Raw genomic sequence first — 10,868 nt, forward strand, 5'->3', positions numbered from 1 at the left:
TTGTTTTCATAAAGTATTGTTATTTTCTTGAGAGTGTGAATCTTTCATTTTGGCTTTGAATCATTATAAGCATTCTTATCACATAGTCTCTCTTGGCCCTGCTGCCCTGCTGTCTCAGAGTCTTACGGCCCTATCCTCCTAATTGTGGCATCTGCTGTATTCAGCATGACTCTTTCTTCATAAATACAGGTATGCCTTGGAGATGTTGTGGGTTTGCTTCCAGACTGCCACAATAAAGCAAATACCAAAATAAATGAGTCACGTGCATTCTTTGGTTTCCCAGCGCATATAAAAGTTATGTTTATACTATAGTCTCAGTGGTAAAGAATCCACCTACTAATGCAGGAGACACAGGAGATGTGGGTTCAATCAATCCCTGGGCCAGGAAGATCCCCAGGAGAAGGAAATGGCAACCCACTCCAGTATTCTGGCCTGGAAAATCCCAGAGGCAGAGGAGCCTGCTGGGCTGCAGTCCATGGGGTCCACAGAGTCAAACAGGACTGAGCATTCAAGCACAACAGTAGCATAGTCTATGAAGTGTGCAACAGCAATATGTCTATATAAGCAAGGCACATACCTTAATTTAAAAATACTTCTTTGCTAAAAAATGCTAACCATCATCCGAGCCTTCAGCAAGTCATAGTAGTAACATCAGATCGTCGTAACAAGTATGAACGTAATGAAAGGGTTTGAAACGTGAGAATTACCAACATGTGACACTGAGACATGAAGTGAGCAAATGCTGTTGGAGAAATGGTGCTGAAAGATTCGTTCGATACAGGGTTGCCACAAACCTTCAACCTGTAGAAAACACAGTGTCTGTGAAGCACAATAAAGCAAAGTGCAGTAAAATGGGGTACGCGTGTCCCGGGACTCACTATTGTGAGCTCATCTTCGGAGGAGCTTGTTTTTCCCGTGAGAACTTCCTGCTGTCTGAGTTGTAAGAGCGCTCCTCTACAGTCAATATTTTTTTTTTTAATCTCACCACTCGGCACATGGGATCTCAGTTCCTCAACCAGGGACTGAGTCCACGACCCCTGCGTTGGAAGCTAAGGGTCTTAACCACTGGATAGCCAGGGAAGTCCCTAAAGTCATTCTGCATCTGCTTTGCCAGATGGTCCAGGGTTATCAGCAGCCTGGGACCAATTTTTTCTTCTGGCATGAGAATCTGAGACCATGCAGACGATACAAATCTGGATGTCAAATCCACTCACAGCACATCTGTGAGGTTTCGATTTTTCAGAGGATCATGTTTGAAGCCCCCCCACTGGTCTTGCCTGTGCAGTAATAGCAAGCTTCTTATCTCCTTGTTAACAAGGAGATCAGGTTTTCTTAGTTCATCGCCCCTTCACTAAGAGATCAGCCTTCAGTGGAGCCTGGCTTTGCAAGGAGTCAGAGTTCCAACCCTCCACATCCTGTTAACGGAAGATCTTACCTCCCATCTCCAAATCTCATATCAATCTGAAGGCCAAAGCCAGGGTCCCTGGGTTACTGGCTCTGATTGCGTCCCTCCCTGAGGCAGCTGTGGGGTCAAATCACATGATCACCACTCTGGTTTTTCCATCTTCCTTCTGTCCCTGGGGATATCCCTTGCTTGCTTGCTAACTCAGCCTATGGGCGCCCCAGATGGCTCAGTGATAAAGAATCCACTTACCAATGCAGGAGGCTCAGGAGACGTGGGTTCGATCCCTGGGTCCGGAAGATCCCCCTGGAGAAGGAAATGGCATCCCACTCTGGTGTTCTTGCCTGGAGAATCCCATGGACAGAGGAGCCTGGTGGGCTATAGTCCATGAAATCACAAGCAGTCGGTTATAACTGAGCATGCACGCACAACTCAGCCTCACAAGGTTTATTTATGTGGTTGTACTTTATCACTGGAGAAGGAAATGGCAACCCACTCCAGTATTCTTGCCTGGAGAATCCCATGGACAGAGGAGCCTGGCAGGCCATGGTCCATAGGGTCTTAAAGAGTCGGACACGACTGAAGCGACTAAGCATGCATACTTTATAATGCATTTCTATGTTTTTGTACGAAGAGTTCTTTCACATTTCTCCCGTCAAGATTTTGTTAGAACTGAGTTTCCTTTATTGTGAAAGCTGATTTAATTTTTTTTTGCTTTTGTTTCTTACTTGCAATTAAAAACAAATAAACCTAAAATAATTACCATAGCATCATGCTCAGATCTGACCATCCTGCCCCCAAAGTCACTGCCGAGGCGCATCCATTCTCTCTGGTCCTTGCCTGGCTAAGGACTCTGGGTGTGAACGGTCCATCTGCGCTATACAGAGGAAGGCCTGCTCACGACCCTGGCTCACGTGGCCACGCTTCGGTCACCCTCCAGAGACTTCCAGGACGGAGCCCCCGCCTTTTCTGGCTTACGGACCAGCTGTGGTTTTCGGTGCATGAAACACACGAGCAGTGCTGAGCTACTCGCATTTTGCAGACACCGCAGAATGCTGGGTTTTGCTGTGATACGTATGGCTCTGTCCATTTTTCTTTGTAAATGGGCCACAGTCATCAAAACCACTGATTTGTATCAGTGCCACTAAATAGCCAGCCAGTAAAAAATGGCCCGAGTGTTCACAAACCTAGTTCTTTTCCTGTCAAGGAAGAAGAATCCAAGAGGTGGAATATATTTCACCTGCTGTTGCCGCAAATCTTGAGCCTTGTGCTCAGCCCCTACGATGCCCCTTGCTTACCTTCTGGGCTTGAGGAGGGAGGGGCCGGGCTTGCCCCTCCAAACCCCTTTCTGCCCTGCTGCCAAATAGATGTGAGGCTAATTTGTCCAGGCCCCTATCAAAACCCCCACTTAGAAGGTTTCTTTTGGTGGTGAAGAAAATGTTCTAAAATTAGATTATGGCAATGGGTGTATGACTGTAAATATACACAAACATTACTCTTTAAATATACAAAAAAACGAAAACCATTGAATTGTGCGCTTTAAGCAGTGAATCTATGGAGTATAAATTAAGTCTCAGTAAGAGATTTTCAAACAATTTTCTTTATTTGACTGAGCTGGGTCTTAGTTGTGACCCGCAGGATCCAGTTTCCTGACCAGGGATTGAACCCAGGTCTACTGCATTGGAAGCATGGAGGCTCAGCCACTGGACCACCGGGAAAGTACCCCATAAAACTAGTTTTTTAAGGGCTTGAAATTATATGGGGGGAAACCTACTTGGGCACCCAAGCCCTGCTGTAAGCCTAACCTCCACATGACATTACCCTCCTCCCACGCACCATCCTGTTCCAGGCCGGGAGAGGCTGCACAGACCGCCTCCTCCAGCTGGGGTGCCCCTGCCCCTGACCCCTAGTTGACCTGTATGGCTGAGCTGCAGCGTGGTTTTCTCCAGAAGTTGAGGCTCTGTGCATCCCGAAGTACCCTGGCCATGGCTCTGGTCACGTGGAAACTGATGTCCCCAGTTTTATCGGTTTGTCTCCTGCGACGGCATCTTAGTCGTCTCTGGGGCCTATCTGGGCACCTGGCACCTTGAAGATGCTCGATTGATGTTTCAAGCCGCCCCAGCTGGCTTCCCAGGTCTCCTTAGTGAGTACTGAGCCCTCTAGAGTGGAAGGCACTGGAGCTGTGAGCATGCAGGTAGTAAAACTCCCTTGCAACTGCTGAAATGCCTGGCCACCCCAGCTCCTGGCCCTCCTCTTTAGCTTTTTTTCTTAACCTCTGATTTAGCAGTGATCAATTAGCCGTCATGCGAGAACCTCCTTCCTTGTCCTTCTGGAATGCTTCTCTATAAGGTACTTTTCCTTTGAGGGGCTGGAAAAAAAACTAGGGGACTGAATGTACTCACTGTAGGAAAGAACTGGGAAAGGCCAATTAACATTCCGCTAAGAGAGAAAATGATTTCTCCCATCAGCAATAAAAACTGACAGCTCTATCAGAAAATGAGCCGGGGGGAAACCTGCAGAGCCTGGAGGGGCAGGTGGGGCGGGGAGTGTGTGCCCTGCTCACTGAGGGGTAAGGATGCTGAGTGCAGAGATGGCTGCTGGGAGTCAGGGGAGCTCAGGCGGCCAGAGGTGTCGCTGTCTGGGGAGATGACCCACGGCTCCCAGCCTCACTGATCTGGCCCCCAGGCAAGAAGACGAGCCCTGTTCAGGTTTTATCCCTGGAACTCAGAGCTTCACTCTCCCAACGGCTTCTCCCTGTACACTCGTTTCCTCTGACCTTATCATAAAAGGAAGCCACGTGATGTCTATTTATGGCAGCAGCATGGTCTGGGGAGAAGAGGCTCTCAGCCCTGTGAATTTCAGGGGCTGATGAAATTGCTCCTCTGCTCCGGCTCTCTCCCTGCCAGGAATGAATAAATGGGGCGGGGGCGGCCGGAAGAATCAAATGCCAGCTATCTGACAGACAGGTGCCTTCTTGAGTGCTACGGGTAGGTAATTTGGTTCTCTAAATCAGAGCTTATAAACCAGGATAGGAGTTAATAGAGCTCAAATGCACTAGCTTTAATATGAGAGGAAGTGCAGAGGAAGAAAGAAGGGGGGAGGCACCCTCATTTGGCCTGGTGGGGAAGACATTTAGCTTTAAAAAATGTAGCCACTCACTTTCTATTTTATTTTTCTAACTTTTAATTTTTTTTTTTTTTCCTGTTTTCTGGCCACCTCGTGCAGCATGCAGGATCTTAGTTCCCTGGGATTAGAACCCATGCTCTTTGCAGAGGAAGCACAGGGAGTCCTAACCATTGGACCGCCAGGGAAGTGTCTCTACTTTAAATATAAGTATGTTTTGCTTAAAAGAAAAAAAGAGGAGGCCAGTGAGACACCAAACAGATCTGAGATTAGAGCAGTTGTTTATTTTCATTGGAAACATGTCGACAGGCAATTTGGGGCCATGTTTTTTTCGGAACCATGTCCTCTCTGATCCACAAAAATGAAACACAGAGACAGGAGACCAGGGTCAGTGTCTAAGAGCACCGGCTCTTCCTCAGGCATCTGTGTGACTCTCATGGGGAGGCAGGAGCTGGCTGGTGAGACGGTGCAGGGGTCTCATTTCTCCAGACACTTGTCTTCAGCAGACATTAGTCGGGGGAAAGCAGAGGTCTGGGCCGGTACTGTCAGAGATGATGGCTCTGGGGCTATGTGGTTCTCTGAATTGCTCCCAAATGCTTTTGAGCTGGGATTTCAGGTCTCATGTCCAAAATATTCCACTTTTTTTGGTGTGTGTTCTCTGTATAACAGATACAACAAGGCAATAAACTGAAGACCTTCCATACCCAAGAATTGATCCTGGATGAAATCAATAACTTCAGGTACATTTATGGATGCCATGTCCTCAATGGGTTGTTAGAAGGCGTCTTTCAAGTTCCACTGCTGAACGTTGAGGTTAACAGCAGGGAAATGTTAGCTGTTGTTAACAAATAAGTCCCAAACTATTAATGAGTTGTGTGTGTGCTCAGTCGTGTCCAGTGCTTTGTGACCCCACGGACTGCAGCCCGCCAGGCTCCTCTGTCCCTGGGATTTTCCAGGCAAGAGTACTGGACTGGGTTGCCATTTCCTTCTCCAGGGGATCTTCCTGACCCAGGGATTGAAGGCACATCTCCTGTGTCTCCTGCATTAGTAGATGGATTCTTTACCACTGAGCCTCCTGGAAAGCCCAAACTATTAATGGTAAATTTAACACAAAAAGACACATGTCTCATCCATGTAACAAACCAGTGTGAGTGTTCATGATTGGCGGGAGGCTTTCCTCCACACAGTGACTCAGGGACCATGCCCTTTCTATCTTTGGCTCCACTACCTTCTAAGGCTTCCTCATCATTACCTGCCTCTGTTTTGGAAAGGGAGAGGGTGAAGAGTGTTTACTTCTCAACTGCATTGGCTCGGCAGTGACACACAGTACTTCTCACACTCCATTGGGCAGAACTGTTCATACTGTCTCCCTAGAGACAAGGACAACTTGGGAACACAGTCTCTGGTTGGGCAGCCACTTCCTGGCAACACGTCTGTGCTGTCGAGGGGAGGAGCATGCCTTTTGGTAGACAGCTGTCTTTGTCTCCTCCAAACATCTTAATGCCACGTAAAAAAAATAACCCTCTAGGGGACCTCCCTGGCCCAGTGGCTAAGACTCTGCTCTCCCAATGCAGAGGGCCCAGGTTTGATCCCTGGTGGAGGAACTAACTCCCACATGCCTCAATTAAGACCTAGCACAGCCAAGTAAACAAATAGTAAATATTTTTAAAAATAACCCTCTACATAGAACTGAAAATGAACATGTATTGAAAGTTTGTGGGATGCAGGTAAAGTGGAGAGGGAAATATATAGCATGAAGTGCTTACATTCGAAAAAAAGGAATGTCTCAAATCAATGACCTAAATGCCTACCTCAAGAAACTAGAAAAAAGATGAACAAAAGAAACCCAAAGCAAGCAGCATGAAGGAAATGATAAAGAGTAGAAATCAGTGGAATTGAAAAGAGGAAAACAATACAGAAAATCAATGAAACTCAAACTGGTTCTTTGGGGGGCAAAAAAATTAGCCTCTGGAAAAACTGAGGATGTGACAAGGGAGAATACACAAATCACCATTATCAGGGATGACACAAGGACATCACCACCGACCCGACAGCCATTAAAAGGACGACAGAGGGATACAATGAACAACTTTACGCTCATGAATCAATCATTTAAATGAAACGGACCAACTTCTTGAAAACCAGACTACCAAAACTCAACCGAGGTGAAATACATAATCTGAAAAGTCCTAGAACCATTAAAGAAATTCACTTCATAATTTTAAATCTCTCACTAAAAATACCTCTAGGTCCAGGTGGGTTCAACAAAAAATTCTACCAAGCAGTTAATGGAAAATTAACACCAATATTATGATGCAATTGCTTCCTGAAAATAGTAGAGAAGAGAATACTTCTCAGATAATTTTATGAGGTCAGTATTGCCCTAATACGAGCTTCCCAGGTGGTGCCAGTGGTAAAGAACCTGCCTGCCAATGCTGGAGACATGAGAGATGCAGGTTTGATCCCTGGGTCGGGAAGATCCCCTGGAGGAGGGCATGGCAACCCACTCCACTATTCTCACCTGGAGAATCCCATGGACAGAGGAGCCTGGAGGGCTATGGTCCATGGGGCCACAGAGAGTTGGACATGACTGAAGTGACTTGGCATGCATGCATGCACTGTCCTAATATAAAAACCAAGACAGCATGAAGAAAACTACAGACCAATATATTTCACAAACACAGAGAAATCCTCATCAAAACGTTAACCAATCAAATTTATAACAAATATTAAAAAGAATTATATACCACAATCAAGTGGAACGCATTCTATGTGTGCAAGGCCGCCTCAATACTAAAAAATCAATTAATGTAACCCGCCATATCAACAGACCTGTGAAGAAAAATTTTACGAACATAACCAAATAATGAAGAAAAAGCATTTGACATAATCCAACATCCACTTTATTTTTTGGGTTCCAAAATCACTGCAGATGGTGACTGCAGCCATGAAATTAAAAGACCCTTACTCCTTGGAAGAAAAGTTATGACCAACCTAGATAGCATATTGAAAAGCAGAGACATACTTTGCCAACAAAGGTCTGTCTAGTCAAGGCTATGATTTTTCCTGTCGTCATGTATGGATGTGAGAGTTGGACTGTGAAGAAGGCTGAGCGCCAAAGAATTGATGCTTTTGAACTGTGGTGTTGGAGAAGACTCTTGAGAGTCCCTTGGACTGCAAGGAGATCCAACCAGTCCATTCTGAAGGAGATCAGCCCTGGGATTTCTTTGGAAGGAATGATGCTGAAGCTGAAACTCCAGTACTTTGGCCACCTCATGCGAAGAGGTGACTCATTGGAAAAGACTCTGATGCTGGGAGGGATTGGGGGCAGGAGGAGAAGGGGACGCCAGAGGATGAGATGGCTGGATGGCATCACTGACTCGATGGACGTGAGTCTGAGTGAACTCCAGGAGTTGGTGATGGACAGGGAGGCCTGGTGTGCTGCGGTTCATGGGGTTGCAAAGAGTCGGACACGACTGAGTGACTGAACTGAACTGAACTGAACATCCACTCATGATTTTAAAATAACCCCAAACTCTCAGTAGAATGGGACTAGAGGAGGATTTTTTCAACTTGATAAAGAGCATCCACAAGACACCTAAAGCTAATAATCCCACAAAACTTGACATGTTGTGTTTTATTTTTTCAGTCAGTTCAGAATACTTTCAAATTTCTGTTTTGACTTCTTTTTTGACCTATGTGTTATTTAGAAGTGTGTTAGTTTCCAAACACATGGGCATTTTCAGAGATCTTCCTATTATCAATTTCTAATTTAATTTCTTTGTGATAAGAGAGCGTACTTTGTGTGACCTGAATCCCTTTAAATGCACTGAGACTTGTTTAATGGCCCAGAATATTGTCTATCTTGGTAAATGTTCTGTGTGAACTTGAGAAGGATGCGTATTTTGCTATCATTGGGCAAAGTATTTTATAAATGTCAGGTAGGTCAGGATGGTTGATAATGTTGTTCCAATCTTCTAAGTACTTACTGATTTTTGTCCACTTGTTCTGCTAAGTCACTTCAGTCGTGTCTGACTCTGTGCGACCCCATAGATGGCAGCCCACCAGGCTCCCCCATCCCTGGGATTCTCCAGGCAAGAACACTGGAGTGGGTTGCCATTTCCTTCTCCAATCACGAAAGTGAAAAGTGAAAGTGAAGTCGCTCAGTCGTGTCCGACTCTTGGCAACCCCATGGACTGCAGCCCACCAAGCTCCTCCGCCCATGGGATTTTCCAGGCAAGAGGACTGGCGTGGGGTGCCCCTTGTTCTACCAGTTATTAAAAGAAGAATGTTGAAAGCTGCAACTATAATTGTCAACTTGTATATTTCTCTTTGTAGATCTATCAGTTTTTACTTAAAGCGTCTGGGGACTCCTTGAGACCCCCTGGACTGTAGCCCTCCAGGCTCCTCTGTCCATGGGATTCTCCAGGCAAGAATACTGGAGTGGGTTGCCATTTCCTTCTTCAGGGGGTCTTCCCAACCCAGAGATTGAACCCATGTCTCCTGAGTCTCCTGCGCTGGCAGGTGGGTTCTTTACCACTGCACCATCCGGGAACCTTTTTTTTTGTTATATGGAATGTTCCTTATAATGACTGTGGAAGTGGTTACACAACTCTATACACTTGTCAAAACCCAGAGACTTATATAGCCAAAAGAGTGGATTTAACTGTACATACATTTTAAAATAAGTTTAAAAATAAATCTTTTTAAAAGTTAAAAAAAAAAACCCAAACTCATTGTTTCCAAATAAAAGAAGGGAAGGAATCTAGGCAGATGGTACTGATGAACGTGTTTTCAGGGCAGCAGTGGAGATGCAGACACAGAGAACAGACTTTCGGACACAGCGGGGGAAGGAGATGGTGGCAAATGAAAGAGTAGTACTAAGCATACACGTTAGCATAAGTAAAAGAGATAGCCAGTGGGATTTGCTGCATGATGCAGGGAGGGCAAACCCTGTGCTCCGTGAAAACCTAGTGGGTGGAACGGGGTGGGAGGTGACAGGGAGGTTCAAGAGGGAGGGGACATATGTACACCCATGGCTGATTCATGTTGATGTATAGCAGAAAACACAACACACATTGTAAAGCAGTTATCCTCCAATTTAAAATAAATTTAACTAAAAGGAAAAAATGTAGAAGGAAGGAAAAAAAAAGAAGGGGAAAGTTGTGATATGCCCACATTTAGGGATGATCCAATACTTTGGCCACCTAATGTGAAGAGCTGACTCGTTAGAAAAGACCCGGACTCTGGGAAAGATTTAAGGCAGGAGGAGAAGGGGACGACATAGGCGAGATGGTTGGATGGCATCACTGACTCAATGGACATGAGTTTGAGCAAACTCAGGAGATAGTGGAGGACAGAGGAGCCTGGTGTGCTGCAGTCCATGGGGTCGCAAAGAGTTGGACAAGATGGAGAGATAGAACAACAAAACAGAAATCCAATCTCATCACATTTGAGCTTTTCATCAGAGAGGGAGAGGAGCTGGTAATCAACAGGCACCTTGCTGAGATGTGGTGAGTAGCCAGGGGAGTCAAGATCCTGCTGGAGGTTCTGGCGCAGAATCCTTCCTTTCCTCTCCCAACGTCTGGGGGCCCCCAGCATCCCACGGCTTTTAATTACATCACCCCAGGCTCTGCCTCCACCTCCAGGCAGCCTTCCTTCCTGCATCTCTGTGTGTCCCGTCCCCTTCTTACAAGGACACCAGCCAGTGGATTTAGGGCCGACCTTAAATCCAAGATGATTTCGTCTCAAGATGAAAGGAACTAATTATATCTGCAAAGACCCTATCTCCAAACAAAGTTTCATTCACAGGGGGTTAGTCCTTGAACGTATATTTTGGGGGAACACAGTTCAACCCACTGCATTCAGTAAGACTTTCTCAGGGAGGGCAGAAGCAAGCTGGAGCCTGGTGCTCGCTGATGGCCCTGTAGCCTTTGTGGTCTTTGACCATCACCCTCAGATCTCGGGCTGGGATGTCCCTCCATCTCCCCAGCTCCTCTGCCTGGCAGGCGGGGTTGGGGGAGGTATCCCTAGAGTTGCTACTTAGCAACAGAAAAATCACAAAGTCCCCATTCCGAATAAACTCCATTGCTTTTCCTTCTTTCATTCTCCCAGCAATTCCCACAGTGGTGTCTGCAGTGGGAGGGAGGGGAGTATGGATTAGAAAAGAGCTTGACAAAAACATAGCCTTTTTTGTTGGTCGTGGTTCTTGCCAGTTTTTGCCGGTCTAGCATCCTCCGCCCCTCTCCCACCAGGAACAGCCTTGATTTCCCTGTGGGGACTTCTGTCCCCCACCAGGTCTTCTAGCTAGGCAGGGCTGTCCCCACCCCCAGCTGACTTCTTT

At 46.2% G+C, this 10,868-nt stretch overlaps 1 long non-coding RNA gene across 1 annotated transcript; it reads left to right on the forward strand.

Annotated features, from left to right (window-relative positions):
* The first annotated feature begins 4,172 nt into the window (after positions 1–4,172).
* Positions 4,173–5,388, forward strand: LOC113893607. Its single transcript, XR_003511312.1, has 2 exons — positions 4,173–4,389; positions 5,195–5,388. It is a non-coding gene; the product is annotated as an uncharacterized LOC113893607 (long non-coding RNA).
* The last annotated feature ends 5,480 nt before the right edge of the window (positions 5,389–10,868 follow it).

This window comes from Bos indicus x Bos taurus, chromosome 5 (genome assembly GCF_003369695.1).
Source record: "Bos indicus x Bos taurus breed Angus x Brahman F1 hybrid chromosome 5, Bos_hybrid_MaternalHap_v2.0, whole genome shotgun sequence".
Lineage (NCBI taxonomy): Eukaryota > Metazoa > Chordata > Mammalia > Artiodactyla > Bovidae > Bos > Bos indicus x Bos taurus.